The sequence below is a fragment of the Stegostoma tigrinum genome, chromosome 19, assembly GCF_030684315.1.
Source record: "Stegostoma tigrinum isolate sSteTig4 chromosome 19, sSteTig4.hap1, whole genome shotgun sequence".
In the NCBI taxonomy this organism is placed as follows: domain Eukaryota; kingdom Metazoa; phylum Chordata; class Chondrichthyes; order Orectolobiformes; family Stegostomatidae; genus Stegostoma; species Stegostoma tigrinum.
The window spans coordinates 27,825,477-27,839,520 of NC_081372.1; the positions used below are offsets into that span (position 1 = coordinate 27,825,477).

At 42.2% G+C, this 14,044-nt stretch overlaps 1 protein-coding gene across 2 annotated transcripts in view; it reads left to right on the forward strand.

Annotated features, from left to right (window-relative positions):
* oprl1 (opiate receptor-like 1) overlaps positions 1 to 14,044 on the forward strand; it is a 218,830-nt gene that overhangs the window by 38,285 nt on the left and 166,501 nt on the right. Inside the window, exon 2 of one of the 2 annotated variants that reach the window (XM_059652792.1) lies at positions 13,628 to 13,683. The exons of the other annotated variant lie outside the window; for it this stretch is intronic. The gene's annotated coding sequence lies outside the window, so the exon portion shown is untranslated. The remainder of the gene's footprint in view (positions 1 to 13,627; positions 13,684 to 14,044) is intronic. 2 annotated transcript variants of the gene reach the window in all.

A 14,044-nucleotide genomic window follows, 5' to 3' on the forward strand; every position in this document is an offset into this window, starting at 1 on the left:
GCTTACTTGATTCATCCAGCAATGTGGCAATTGTTTCTTTGGCTAGGTTGATGTTTACGGACGCTATTAGTGCTGTTACATCAAAGGATATCATCATCTCATCTTCTCCTCTCATAGTGTCAAAAAAACAAAGAAAGAAAGAAACCTACAGCACAGGAACAGGCCCTTCGGCCCTCCAAGCCTGCGCCGATCAAGATCCTCTGTCTAACCTGTCATCTATTTTCTAATGGCCTGTGTCCATTTGCTACCTGCCCATCCATGTACCTGTCCAAATATATCTTAAAAGACGCTAATGTGTCTGCGTCTACCACCTCCGCTGGCAACGTGTTCCAGGCACCCACCACCCTCTGTGTAAAGAACTTTCCACGCATATCTCCCTTAAACTTTCTTCCTCTCGCTTTGAACTCATGACCCCTAGTAATTGAGTCCCCCACTCTGGGAAAAAGCTTTTTGCTATCCACCCTGTCTATACCGCTCATGATTTTGTAGACCTCAATGAGGCCCCCTCTCAATCTCCGACTTTCTAATGAAAATACTCCTAATCTACTCAACCTCTCTTCATAGCTAGCACCCTCCATACCAGGCAACATCCTGGTGAACCTTCTCTGGACCCTCTCCAAAGCATCCACATCCTTTTGGTAATGTGGCAACCAGAACTGTACACAGTACTCCAAATGTGGCCGAAGTAAAGTCTTATACAACTGTAACATGACCTGCCAACTCTTGTACTCAATACCCTGCCCAATGAAGGAAAGCATGCCATATATCTTCTTGACCACCCTATTGACCTGCGTTGTCACCTTCAGGGAACCATGGACCTGAACACCCAGATCTCTCTGTTCATCAATTTTCCCTAGGACTTTTCCATTTACTATATAGTTCACCCTTGAATTTGATCTTCCAAAATGCATCACTTCGCATTTTCCCGGATTGAACTCCATCTGCCATTTATCTGCCCAACTCTCCAGTCTATCTATATTCTGCTGAAATTTCTGACAGCCCCCTTCACTATCTGCTACTCCACCAATCTTAGTGTCATCTGCAAACTTGCTGATCAGACCACCTACACCTTCCTCCAAATCATTTACATATATCACAAACAACAGTGGTCCCAGCACAGATCCCCGTGGAACACCACTGGTTACAGGTCTCCAATTTGAGAAACTCCCTTCTACTACTACCCTCTGTCTCCTGTTGCCCAGCCAGTTTTTTATCCATTTAGCTAGCACACCCTGGACCCCATGTGATTTCACTTTCTCCATCAGCCTGCCATGGGGAACCTTATCAAACGCCTTTCTTAAGTCCATGTATATGACATCTACAGCCTTTCCCTCATCAATCAACTTTGTCATGTCCTCAAAGAATTCTATTAAGTCGTCCTTGATGATGTTGAGGAATTCTGGGGAGGAGTGAATGGAGTGGATAGTGTTGTCCGTTAAGTATTTCAATTTCTGTTGTAGTTCTTTGGCAAGTCTATATGTTGGTGTGCCTGGTAGTGAGATAATGGGTCCGAGGGGGGCCCCCAGTTTGTGTACCTTGGGGAGTCTGTAGAATTGGGGTGTGTTAGATCCCTCTGGCTTCATTTTTTGGTAGCCTGTCTTGCCGATGTCTCCTGAGTTGTGTAATTTCTTCAAAGTTGTTATCCAGTTCCCTAACGATGGCGTTGGATCTATCATCATCTGTTGGTAGATGTTGGTACCTGTTGGTATTGTGTTAGCTTTCTCGATGTGTTGGGCTGTATTGAGGATTACTGTCATGTGTCCTTTGTCTGCTGGTAAGATTACAATGTTCCTGTATTTCTTGAGTCTTTCCAGGGCTTTTTACTCTTCTGTGTTGATTGTGTTCCACTTTCCTTTTTTCCTTAGTGTTGGGGCAATTGTCTGTCTCATAGTCTGTTCTACTTCTTCTATGAATTTGTTACTCTTCAGTGTCGATTCCAGCGCAGCCAGGAAGTCAGTCTTTTTGGCGTCTGTAGTTATAATTCAGTCCGTACTAGGACGGTCTTCTTAGTGTCTGCAAGTGGTCAGTCCAAGAAGTTTTTAATTGATGAATCTGCGTTGTCCATGTCATTGATGTGGGTGATTTTGGACAGTTTTTCTTCAAGGGCTGTTCTTCTCATTTTTCTGGTCTCTAGTTATTGTATGCTGATGGCTTGTTTCAGTGTGGATGCCCATTCCTTGTTGGTTGCATTGGAGTACAGATTTTTTTAGCACGCAACTTCCCATTTATATTTGTGGAGGCAGTTGTGGGAGTCATTGATCATAACCCTTATCATTCTGCGACCATTCTGTTCAGCCGTCCTCCTTGCGTGTAGATTTTTGACAGGTTGTTTATACCTTAAGCTTTGTGGTAGTACCTGCCTTCTGACGCATTCGTGAAGGGAGTATAGTTGTTTGTGGGTTGCACTCAGTTAGATGGCATTTGATTCCCATCTGTAGGCCAAGTTTGAGAGTATCGCACCTGTGGGTGTGTAAAGTTTTTGAGAAGGATCCCATACTGAAACCAGCAAAATGGGAGTAAATGTACAAAATACTAGGCAAGGGCTGTGAAAAACACTACATAGTCCAAACCAGAAGGAAAATGACGATATGGATACACAAACTCCAACTAGCCACCAAGAGACATGACCAATTCTCACTGGTCTCAATACACACGGACAACAAGGAACATGAATTCAACTGGGACAGCACATCCATAATAGTACAAGCCAAACATGGACATGCCAGGATATTCCTGGATGCCTAGCATTCCAACTGGAACTCCATCAACAAATACATTGAAGTGGACCCAATATACAAACCACTGAGAAACAGAACCAGGAAGTAATACCAACCACCCCAATAAACCGATACAAATAAATAACAAATGGGACAGAACACCAACACTTCACCGGAGGCACACTGGTGATGTTGCTTAGCAGGGTAATGAAATGTTTACATCAAAACCCACTGGTTCAATGAGCATGTTTACAACCTCATCCACAGTCCAAGCTACAAACCTTCTTGAAAACTTTAAACTTAGCAGGACATGGCATCTACAGCCATTAAAAGGAAATCTGTCTTTTCTTCCTTTGCCTCTATTCCAATAGGGTTTCCTGGGCAACATTATGCTGTGTATATCTTTGTCTGCTCAGAATTTTAAAATCATGGAAGAAATGGATCACTACATTGGGTTAGCAGAAACTTTGAGCCCTGCTACATAGATTTGAGCTAAAAGTTGTCTCATTTTCTCATTTTTGCAGGAGATGATTAAATGCAAGAGAAAGTCAAAACATTGAACATTTTTAGATTTAAGAAATAATAAAGAACACTAAACATTATTATTGTTGCAATGACATTTTATTTAAATAAAAATGCCCTAAGAATTATGATGTAGGAAATCAGAAGCAATAACAAAGATTGCTGGGAAAACCCAACAGATCTTTTTCAGAAAAGTCACTGGACCTGACAATTAACTCTGCTTTCTCTCTACAGATGCATCCAGATCTTTTGGGGTTTTCTAGCAATTTTGTTTTTATACCTTTTCTTTATGTTCATTTAATTGTACCCGCTGCCATAATTATATTCACTGATTACAGGGAAGAATCCAAGTGCAAAACATCATTGTGATAGAAATTTAACTTGATGTGCAAAGGTTGCTAATTTAGAAATTGATACTTGCAAGTGTGGATCAATATCAACATTAGTCTTGAAATTGCACCTTAGAAAAGACAACAGAGGTAAGTGAATTATAGGTCTTCTCTTTAGGAATGGCAAATTTAATAAGCACTACAAAGCCTGTGCATTTTGCCTGCACATTTCTTTGATTTAACATGGTCAAGACAGTTTAAGTAAGAAGTCACATGACACCAGGTTTAATCCAACAGATTTATTTGAAATCACAAACTTTTGAAGCGCTGCTCCTTTGTCCTGAATTGAAGGGAAGCCGTATTTTACAGAGATCCAGTAGCTAGGTAGAAGTGAGAAAAATAAAAGAATCATCCTCATGAGATGGGACAGGATTGAAAAGAGAGACTCCTTAGAACCCAGAGAACTACTGAACTTTGTTAATATCGCAGGACATTGTTACAAAGACGCTCTATATTTGTTGCTTGGAGGACGTACATTTAGAAGGAAATTGTTTTATGTCAAGTTTTGTGGAAATACCTGGAATGGTTTCTTTAAAATAGCGCATTGGAAGTTCACTATGGGCATTGGCAAATATTTTTCACAAGACTTCCTGTAAATTACATGACTGGTTACACTGGTTGCCTTGCTGTTGACCCCTGCAGGAGCTGGTTTGAATAGGGCATGGCTTGGAGAGATAACAAGGTGTAGAGCTGGATGAACGCGGGCCAAGCAGCACCAGAGGAGCCGGAAAGCTGATGTTTCCCTTCTTCAGAAAGCCTGGCTTGGAGAGACCCTTGTTTTGTCTGCTTCATGTGGAAGAAAGCCTGCTGAGAATAAGTTGATCACTCTCATTTCTGAAAGGAACATTCTTTTGTTGAATTCAGGGTGGAACCTATTTGTTCTTTTGAAAGAGTGATTGAAGAACCAACTTAAGATTGTATATCCTGAGTAATCTGTGCCTGTAGGATTTCAGGGAAAAGCATGCATGAGTGACTTGAGCCTGAACATCACAGCAACAGATTGCAGAGTATTCTAGACTTTATTCTTTTGATTTCTAGAATAACCCATTAACCATAGCTTTTCTAAAACTAATCAGTCAGCCAATCACTGCATAGAAATTAATTTTTTCTTTCTCTTGCCCCAAGTTTGTGCATGGTGGGGGAGCAGAGGTGTTACTTGTGTGTATTGAATCTGTTTAGCGAGATAAGCAATTATATTTCTACTTTACGGTCTGTATGTTAACCAATTGTTGCATCTTTATTGAATGAGTTTTGTTCAGATTATAAAACAATCACTGTTTAATAAGAAGAGATAATGGGAACTGCAAATGCTGGAGAATCCAAGATAATAAAGTGTGAAGCTGGATGAACACAGCAGGCCAAGCAGCATCTCAGGAGCACAAAAGCTGACGTTTCGGGGTCCAGGCCCCGGAATTTAATTGGTCATCTTGGTAATGAGGAAAATTATTTTTATTTTATGTTATAGCCTATGAAGTAATGGAACTAGAGCAGCAGAGCATTCCTCCAGCCTCAATACTATTTCCTGTTCTCCACTATCAATTCTCCTATTACCGTATACAATTGACTCACATTTGTTTTAATTAATCTTTTCTTCATTGCATACCTAGAGAAGCTTTTACAATTTGCATTTATACTTTGTCTAGCTTAAATTGATATCTTCCTTGGCATTTTTAAATCAGTTTCTTGCTGGGTTCTGAATTGTTCCCCATTCTCAAGCCTCTTTATAAGCCAGTTCCTTTGTTTTAATGTAATATTTACCTTATTTTGTCAACCATGATTGATTAATCTTTTACTTTGGGTGTTTACACCTTAGAGGAATGTATATCCTTTGGCCATTGGTGGCCAAACCTTCAGTTGACTGTACCCTATGCTTTGGAATTCTCTCGCAAAGGACCATAACATACAGGAGCAGACGTTGGCCATTCACCCCATTGAGTAATGATTGATTGTTTAATTGATTTTATGGTCATGTGTGTACTGAAATACAGTGAAAAGCTTTGTTTATGAGCAGTAAAGCTAGACTTTAGCACAGTGAACAATTTCTTGTTTAGTCTAAGTGGTTGTACAATTCCTTTTCACACTCTGTTAAGGTAATTACTTTAACCCTGCTTTAGCCATTCCCTAAGCCTATTACTGGGTTCTTACAGCACTCTCCTCAACTTCGGCAAAGTGCGAATTAACTGGCATTGTCCGACACAAATGTTAGATTCCTAGCAAGCAACCTATTTCTAACTCATCCTCCCATCAAAAGCACTCACCCCGCTAATGTTGTGTGACAAATATTAATTCTTGATGAGGGCAAAGATCTTAGAAATGCATTCTTATATTTGTACCTTTTGTGCAGGTAGCTTTGCAAGTTAAGAGCACTTGAATCAATGCACCTAACAAATTCTAACCAAATATTTGGAACTCTTGACCAATGCAAAGAGTGTTCCTAGCTTCCCCACAATCCAAAATCAATTTGTATGTGTTCACTGGCAGCTCTTGGAATGTCTAGTCTTCAGACCATTCCCCCAGCTCAAGGTTTAGAGCCTTAGTTCCTCTTCCAAACTATAATTTTCTTTTGACCTGAGGCCTTGGACATTTCAGTCTTGAGGCTACCTTCTTGGCTAACCAGAACTATAGCTTTGGCTTCTGTTTACTGCTAATCTAAAATCTCTAGAGCTCAAATATGCAACAGTATCTAGTTATAACTCCAGTTCATTCCACATATTCTTTCTTAAAGCCAAAGCACAGAATTTGACATTAAAAAGACATGACAACTTTTAAGAATTATTCTAACATATCTCAAATTTGCAAAGCAACCCAATAACATACAAATGATGACCTTTAATCATTAAACATGTATACAGTACAAGTTGATAAATTAAGCCATATTAATTGCACAAATGATATACATTTTCACACCATCTCTTTGTTCAAGCCTTCGGTCACCTGCATCAATGCCTCCTTACGAGATTTAGCGTCAGATTTTATTTATGACATACCTGTGAAGCACATTGGGATATCTTCCTATATTAAAAGTGCTAAATAAACGTATGCTGTTGATATTAATTAGTTTCAATTTAATCTTTTGTTCCCATTAATTACTTTGATTTATATATATGTAATTGCTAATTAATTAACTGATTTATTTTCTTATTTACTGTTGATTTTTTACTTAAAGTACTTAGCAACTCTTTCCCCTCTGTGCTGAATTCACAATCTCACCAAATTCCCCCATCGTTCCATGCAGTAGATTTTTCCAACTCTCCTGCTGATAGCTCTAAAGCATTTTTCCTGAAGCTCTTCTTAATATTTCTATCATTCTTTGAAAGATCTGCTCAAAATTGACTTGCTGACTGTGTCTTCAACTGGATCTTCTAACTCCTCTAATGAATAGCCTGTCTTTCTGTCATGCATTAACACGTCAAACAATTCATATTGGTTCTTTTGTTGCTGTTGGAGAATTGAGGCAGAAACAAAGTTCAAAAAAATTATATGGTCAATTTTATTCATTCACTTTCAGTGCTGAATGGTCAATTTCATTTTTATTTCTCTTGTGATTTTGAGATATAATTCCTCAGTTTATATTTGAGTGTTCTGTGGTCTAATTTTAGGTAGTGTTAATGTCCATAAAAGGTGCAACACTAAGTTTTTGTCACATGTAGCAGGATGGTTAAGAAGATGTTTAAGCACAGTTGCCTTCATTGTTCAGATCTATGAGTATAGGAGTTGAGACATTATGTTGCAGTTGTACAGAACATTAATGAGGCCCCTTCTGGAGCACTATGTTCAGTTTTGGTGGCCCTGTTATAGGAAGGATAATATTAAGCTGATGAGGGTTTAGAAAAGATTTACCAAGATGTTGCCTGGAATGAAGGATTTGAGTTATAATGAGAGGTTGGGTAGAATCATAGAATCATAGAATCATAGAATCCCTACAGTGAGGAAACAGGCCTTTCAGTCCAACACGTTCACACCGACCCTCAAAAGAGCATCCCACCCAACCCCATCCCCCTACCCTTTCTCCGTAACCCTGCATTTTCCAAGGCTAACACATCTAATCTAACCCTGAACATTATGGGCAACTTAATAGAAGCAGCATGCTTTCTGTGTAAAATGTGTACTTAATTGGGAATATTTGTAGCTGTTCGCAATCTTAAATTATACTCCAGGCTCTGTCTGTTATTTCAAATGAATCACACATTTTCCTTGGTGTCCTTAAGGTTCAAAGTATGTCATCTTACTTTTCTATAAAAGCCATATTTTAATTAATTAATATCTCCAGCTTTTGCTTTTAAATGTTTATTTCATACTTCTGTTCAGACCTTTGAGTACAATTAGATTTTCTTTTCATTTACTGATTGGACACTAGGCTTTCTTGCTAAGTGTGGATTTAATTGACTCTGCATGCTTCTGTTTCTGATGATGTGGACACAAGTATTGCCCGTGCAGTCATTTCATCCAAAGTACTCTTTACTATTCTCTTCCACTTTCTGCATTGCTTTCTGAAAATCTACGATGCTGCAATTAAACTGCCAGGAGGAAGTTCCAGAGATAATGGGAGCTGCAGATGCTGGAGAATTCCAAGATAATAAAATGTGAGGCTGGATGAACACAGCAGGCCAAGCAGCATCTCAGGAGCACAAAAGCTGACGTTTCGGGCCTAGACCCTTCATCAGAGAGGGGGATGGGGAGAGGGAACTGGAATAAATAGGGAGAGAGGGGGAGGCGGACTGAAGATGGAGAGTAAAGAAGATAGGTGGAGAGAGTATATGTGGGGAGGTAGGGAGGGGATAGGTCAGTCCAGGGAAGACGGACAAGTCAAGGAGGTGGGATGAGGTTAGTAGGTAGATGGGGGTGCGGTTTGGGGTGGGAGGAAGGGATGGGTGAGAGGAAGAACCGGTTAGGGAGGCAGAGACAGGTTGGACTGGTTTTGGGATGCAGTGGGTGGGGGGGGAAGAGCTGGGCTGGTTGTGTGGTGTAGTGGGAGGAGGGGACGAAGTGGGCTGGTTTAGGGATGCAGTAGGGGAAGGGGAGATTTTGAAACTGGTGAAGTCCACAGTGATACCATTAGGCTGCAGGGTTCCCAGGCGGAATATGAGTTGCTGTTCCTGCAACCTTCGGGTGGCATCATTGTGGCAGTGCAGGAGGCCCATGATGGACATGTCATCTAGAAAATGGGAGGGGTGTGGAAATGGTTTGCGACTGGGAGGTGCAGTTGTTTGTTGCGAACTGAGCGGAGGTGTTCTGCAAAGCGGTCTTCAAGCCTCCGCTTGGTTTCCCCAATGTAGAGGAAGCCGCACCGGGTACAATGGATGCAGTATACCACATTGGCAGATGTGCAGGTGAACCTCTGCTTAATGTGGAATGTCATCTTGGGGCCTGGGATAGGGGTGAGGGAGGAGGTGTGGGGGCAAGTGTAGAATTTCCTGAGGTTGCAGGGGAAGGTGCCGGGTGTGGTGGGGTTGGAGGGCAGTGTGGAGCGAACAAGGGAGTCACAGAGAGAGTGGTCTCTCTGGAAAGCAGACAGGGATGGGCATGGAAAAAAAAAGGATCCCCCTCGTTCTCACACACCACCCTACCAACCTCCGGATACAACACATCATCCTCCGACACTTTCGCCATTTACAATCCGACCCCACCACCCAAGACATTTTTCCATCCCCACCCTTGTCTGCTTTCCGGAGAGACCACTCTCTCCATGACTCCCTTGTTCGCTCCACACTGCCCTCCAACCCCACCACACCCGGTACCTTCCCCTGCAACCGCAGGAAATTCTACACTTGCCCCCACACCTTCACCCTCACCCCTATCCCAGGCCCCAAGATGACATTCCACATTAAGCAGAGGTTCAGCTGCACATCTGCCAATGTGGTATACTGCATCCACTGTACCCGGTGCGGCTTCCTCTACATTGGAGAAACCAAGCGGAGGCTTGAAGACCGCTTTGCAGAACACCTCCGCTCAGTTCGCAACAAACAACTGCACCTCCCAGTCGCAAACCATTTCCACTCCCCCTCCCATTCTCTAGATGACATGTCCATCATGGGCCTCCTGCACTGCCACAATGATGCCACCCGAAGGTTGCAGGAACAGCAACTCATATTCCGCCTGGGAACCCTGCAGCCTAATGGTATCAGTGTGGACTTCACCAGTTTCAAAATCTCCCCTTCCCCTACTGCATCCCTAAACCAGCCCAGTTCGTCCCCTCCCCCCACTGCACCACACAACCAGCCCAGCTCTTCCCCCCCACCCACTGCATCCCAAAACCAGTCCAACCTGTCTCTGCCCCCCCTAACCGGTTCTTCCTCTCACCCATTCCTTCCTCCCACCCCAAGCCGCACCCCCATCTACCTACTAACCTCATCCCACCTCCTTGACTTGTCCGTCTTCCCTGGGCTGACCTATCCCCTCCCTACCTCCCCACATATACTCTCTCCACCTATCTTCTTTACTCTCCATCTTCGGTCCACCTCCCCCCTCTCCCTATTTATTCCAGTTCCCTCTCCCCATCCCCCTCTCTGATGAAGGGTCTAGGCCCGAAACGTCAGCTTTTGTGCTCCTGAGATGCTGCTTGGCCTGCTGTGTTCATCCAGCCTCACATTTTATTATTAAGGAGGAAGTTCCAGCATCTTTATCAATAATCCCATTTCAGTTCACAAATACTTGGTTAAAAGCAACAGTCTTAAATTCCGTCCTTTGTTTTATATGGACCTACCCTTTCCCTGGCTATTCTTTTGCTCCTTATGCATGTATAAAATGCATTGGGTTTTCTTGAATCCTGTTTGCCAAAGATATCTCATGGCCTTTTTTTTTATCCCTTCTAATTCCTTGTTTGAGTTCTTTACTGCTGTCTTTATGTTCTTCAAGGCTCTGTTTGTCTTCAGTTTTCTAAACTGAAGTATATATGCCTCCTTTTTCATTTTGACCAAGCTCTCAATTTCTCTTGTCCTGAATCTTTCCATCCTTATCCTTCATTTTCACAGGAACATGCTCGTACTGGACTCTAATAAACTGGCTGTTAAAAGATTCCCACATGCCAGATGTGGATTTATCCTCAGACAGCTCCCCACCAATCCCCCAACCCTATCAGCATTCCTCAGTTCTTGCCTAATATTGTGGTTGTAAACCTTCCCCCAGTTTAGTACTTTCAGCCAAGGACTACTTTTATCCTATCCATAAATAACTTCAGACTCACAGAGTTACAGTTACTGTTCCGGTAATGCTCTCCCACTGAAGCTTCGATCAGCTGGCCGGACTCATTGCCCAATTTCAGGCTTCGTATGGCTCCTTTTCTAATTGGACTATTTGCATATCGTTTCAAAAAACTGCCCTGGGCCGACCTAACGAATTTTACCCCATTCAAGACTCTGGCACTGTGGTAGTCCCAGTTAATACACGGGATGTTAAAATCATTCACCACAACAAACCAGTTGATTTCACATTTTTCCATCATCTGTCCACATGTCTGTTCCTCTATCACCTGTGACTGTTGGGAAGCCTTGAGTATAACCTGAAAGTGATTGCACCCTTTCTATTCCTGAAGTCCACCCATAATACCTTGTTGGATGAGACCTCCAAGGTGTCCTCCCTCAGTACAACCTTGATCCTAATTGGTACATTCCTCTCTAGCTCACCCGAAACACTTAAATTCTAGATTGTTAAGCTGTCAGTCTTGTCTCTCTCTCTCAACCAAGTCTCTGTAATAGCTACAAACTCTAAGTTCATCTGCCTTACCTGTCAAACTCCTCTTATTAAAACAATTACACCTCAGACCTCCAGTCCTGCCATGTCTGTAACCTTTCCCTGTCTGTTCTTCCTTTTAGTCTTATTGGCCTCAGTCTCTGACTCCCCAGTTATTTTATTTGCCGAACTATTTTTTTGGTTCCCATCCCCAGCCACACAATTTTAAAGCCTCCTAAGTGGCACTAGCACACCTCCATGCCAGGATGGAGGTGCCTTTCCAGTTTAGGTGCAGTCTGTCCTTCTTTTACAAGACCCACCTGCCCCAGGTGAGATCCCAATGATCCAAATAGCTGAAGCCCTCCCTCTGACACCACCTCTTTAACCATGTATTTAACTGTAGTATCTTCCTACTCCTAGTCTCATTGGCACAGGACACGGGGAATAATTCAAAGATTACAGTTGCAGATGTTTTTCTTTTCAACTTCCTATCTAACTCCCTCTCCAGCACCTGATGTCTCTTTCTGCCTGTGTTGTTGGTACCAATATGGACTATGATCTCTGACTGCTTAGCCCCTCCCCCTTGGCCCTGCAACACACCACCTGGAGTCTTACTGTGGCCTCAGAAATGCCTATCTATACCTCTGACTACAGAGTCCCTAGTCATTACTGCTCACATACGCACTGACCCTCCCTGCCATTCAACAGCACCAGTAGTGGTGCCACTGATCTGGCTGCTGCTGCTGATTCCCTCTGAGAGGCCACCATCCCCACAACAGTATCCAAAATGGTATTCCTGTTTGAGAGGGGAATGGCCAGTGGGGACTCCTACAGTGCCTGTCCACACTTACTCTTCTTTCTGGTGGTCACTCAACTCTTCTCTGTCTGTGTAGCCCTTGATGGTGGTGTGACCAGGTCACTAAATGTGCTATCCATGATGTTCTCAGCCTCATAGATGCTACATAGTGAATCGACCCACAATGCCAGATGCTCTATGCAGCAAATCAGGAGCTGCAGCTGAACACAGTTCCTGCAATATGTAGTCAACATGGAGACTGGAAGCCTCCCTGATTTCCAGCATTTTGCAGGTGGAGCGGTCCACTGGGGCTGGTTTCTCCTGCCATTGTCAACCTTATCAACTAAATCAACCTTAACAACTACAGGCAATAATCCACAAAAGACTCCAGGAGCTGATTACACAACCTGACCCACTCCTCACTAAACTCAGGTCTCTCACTGCCACTCTTCAACCCTAGCAGACTATAACAACAAAAAGTAAGCACTTTACCTCTCCAGACAGTACCCACCCAATCTGCAAATCTGGATCCTGAGTAGCTAAGCGTAGGTCACTGTTTGAGTTGCAATGTCATCTCTAACACTAGATTCACGCTCAGGTTCGCTTTGCCTGACCCCGCTCGGAGGTATTTAACCTGTTGCTGTTGTTCATCTCCAGGTTTGCATTTCTTTCACTCTTTTGCTGCTCAGATTAACCACAGGTGACCTTGAAGGTGTCCACTTGAAAGTAGACCACAATCCATGACAAAAATTCAAATTTCATCAACTGCACAACAGCATGGAGCTGATTATCTCTCATTTTGAACTGTAAGTATTTGCCAATGTGCTCTTATATGCAATGCTGCCTTTCTTGGGTGATGTAGGCATTGGGTGGACAGGGTGTCATTAATCATATGGCACTTACAATTTCCTAACGTTTTTGCTTGACACTGCTTGTGATACTTACATTGAATTAAAGCCCTTTATGTCAAAGCTTCACACAAAGGCATTCCATGGCCCTCATTCTCAGACCCCTCCAATGAATGAAGGAAAAGGGTAAATTGTCATTTCTGTGTGATGTAAATGCTGATACTTTACATTAGAAATAACCTGGTCTTTTTCTGATACCGCCCACAGGGGTTCATTGGAACCGTACTAATGGATTCAGCCACAACAGGGGTCAACAGAATGATTTCAGCTGCTCCCATCTATCTATGGAACTAACTAACATCTTTCTTTTCAGGAAGTGTTCCCATAATTTATTTTATGCAATTTCTCTGAAGCCTTTACATCTTTCCTAAAGTGTAGTGCCCAGAACCAGACAAAATAATTCAGAATTTTAGAAAGGTTCCTCAAACTTTTCTTGCATTCGTACTGTGTTCTCCATTATATAAAGCACTTCATCTGGATTCCAAGATCACCTAAGAAATATTTCTTTTCTGCCTATGCTTGAATCTCTTTATAATTTTAAATATATTCAGTAATGTCTTAACTTTTCAAACTCGAGGGATTAAAAAATGTATTTATTCAGCTTGTCTTCATAATTTATTCTTTTAGGTCGCTATGTTCCTTGAGACTTCACACTCATCCTGATCCTAAAGCTAGTAACTGAGGTATGGTGCCCAAAATTTTATGTGAAATTAACAAACGAAGTATCACTTTCTCACATATTTAAATTGAGATAAAGGTTTCCGTCCATATTTTGTACGTATACATGAGTTTTATTGATGTATTTACTTTAACACGTAAACTCACCTTGCTTCTGATTGGCAAATCACTACTACATAGTGTGATATACTGCTGTTAATTTTGTTGTTCTCAAAAAAGATTGTATTATTGAGTCAAGGCAATATTCAAATGCATCTGATACTCTGCAGATGAAGTTGCTGTCTAAAACAGAGCACCTCAGGCATAATCCTGAGCAACAGCAACTATAAGCAGATTGATGCTGTGCTGAATGATTCTCCCAACTCA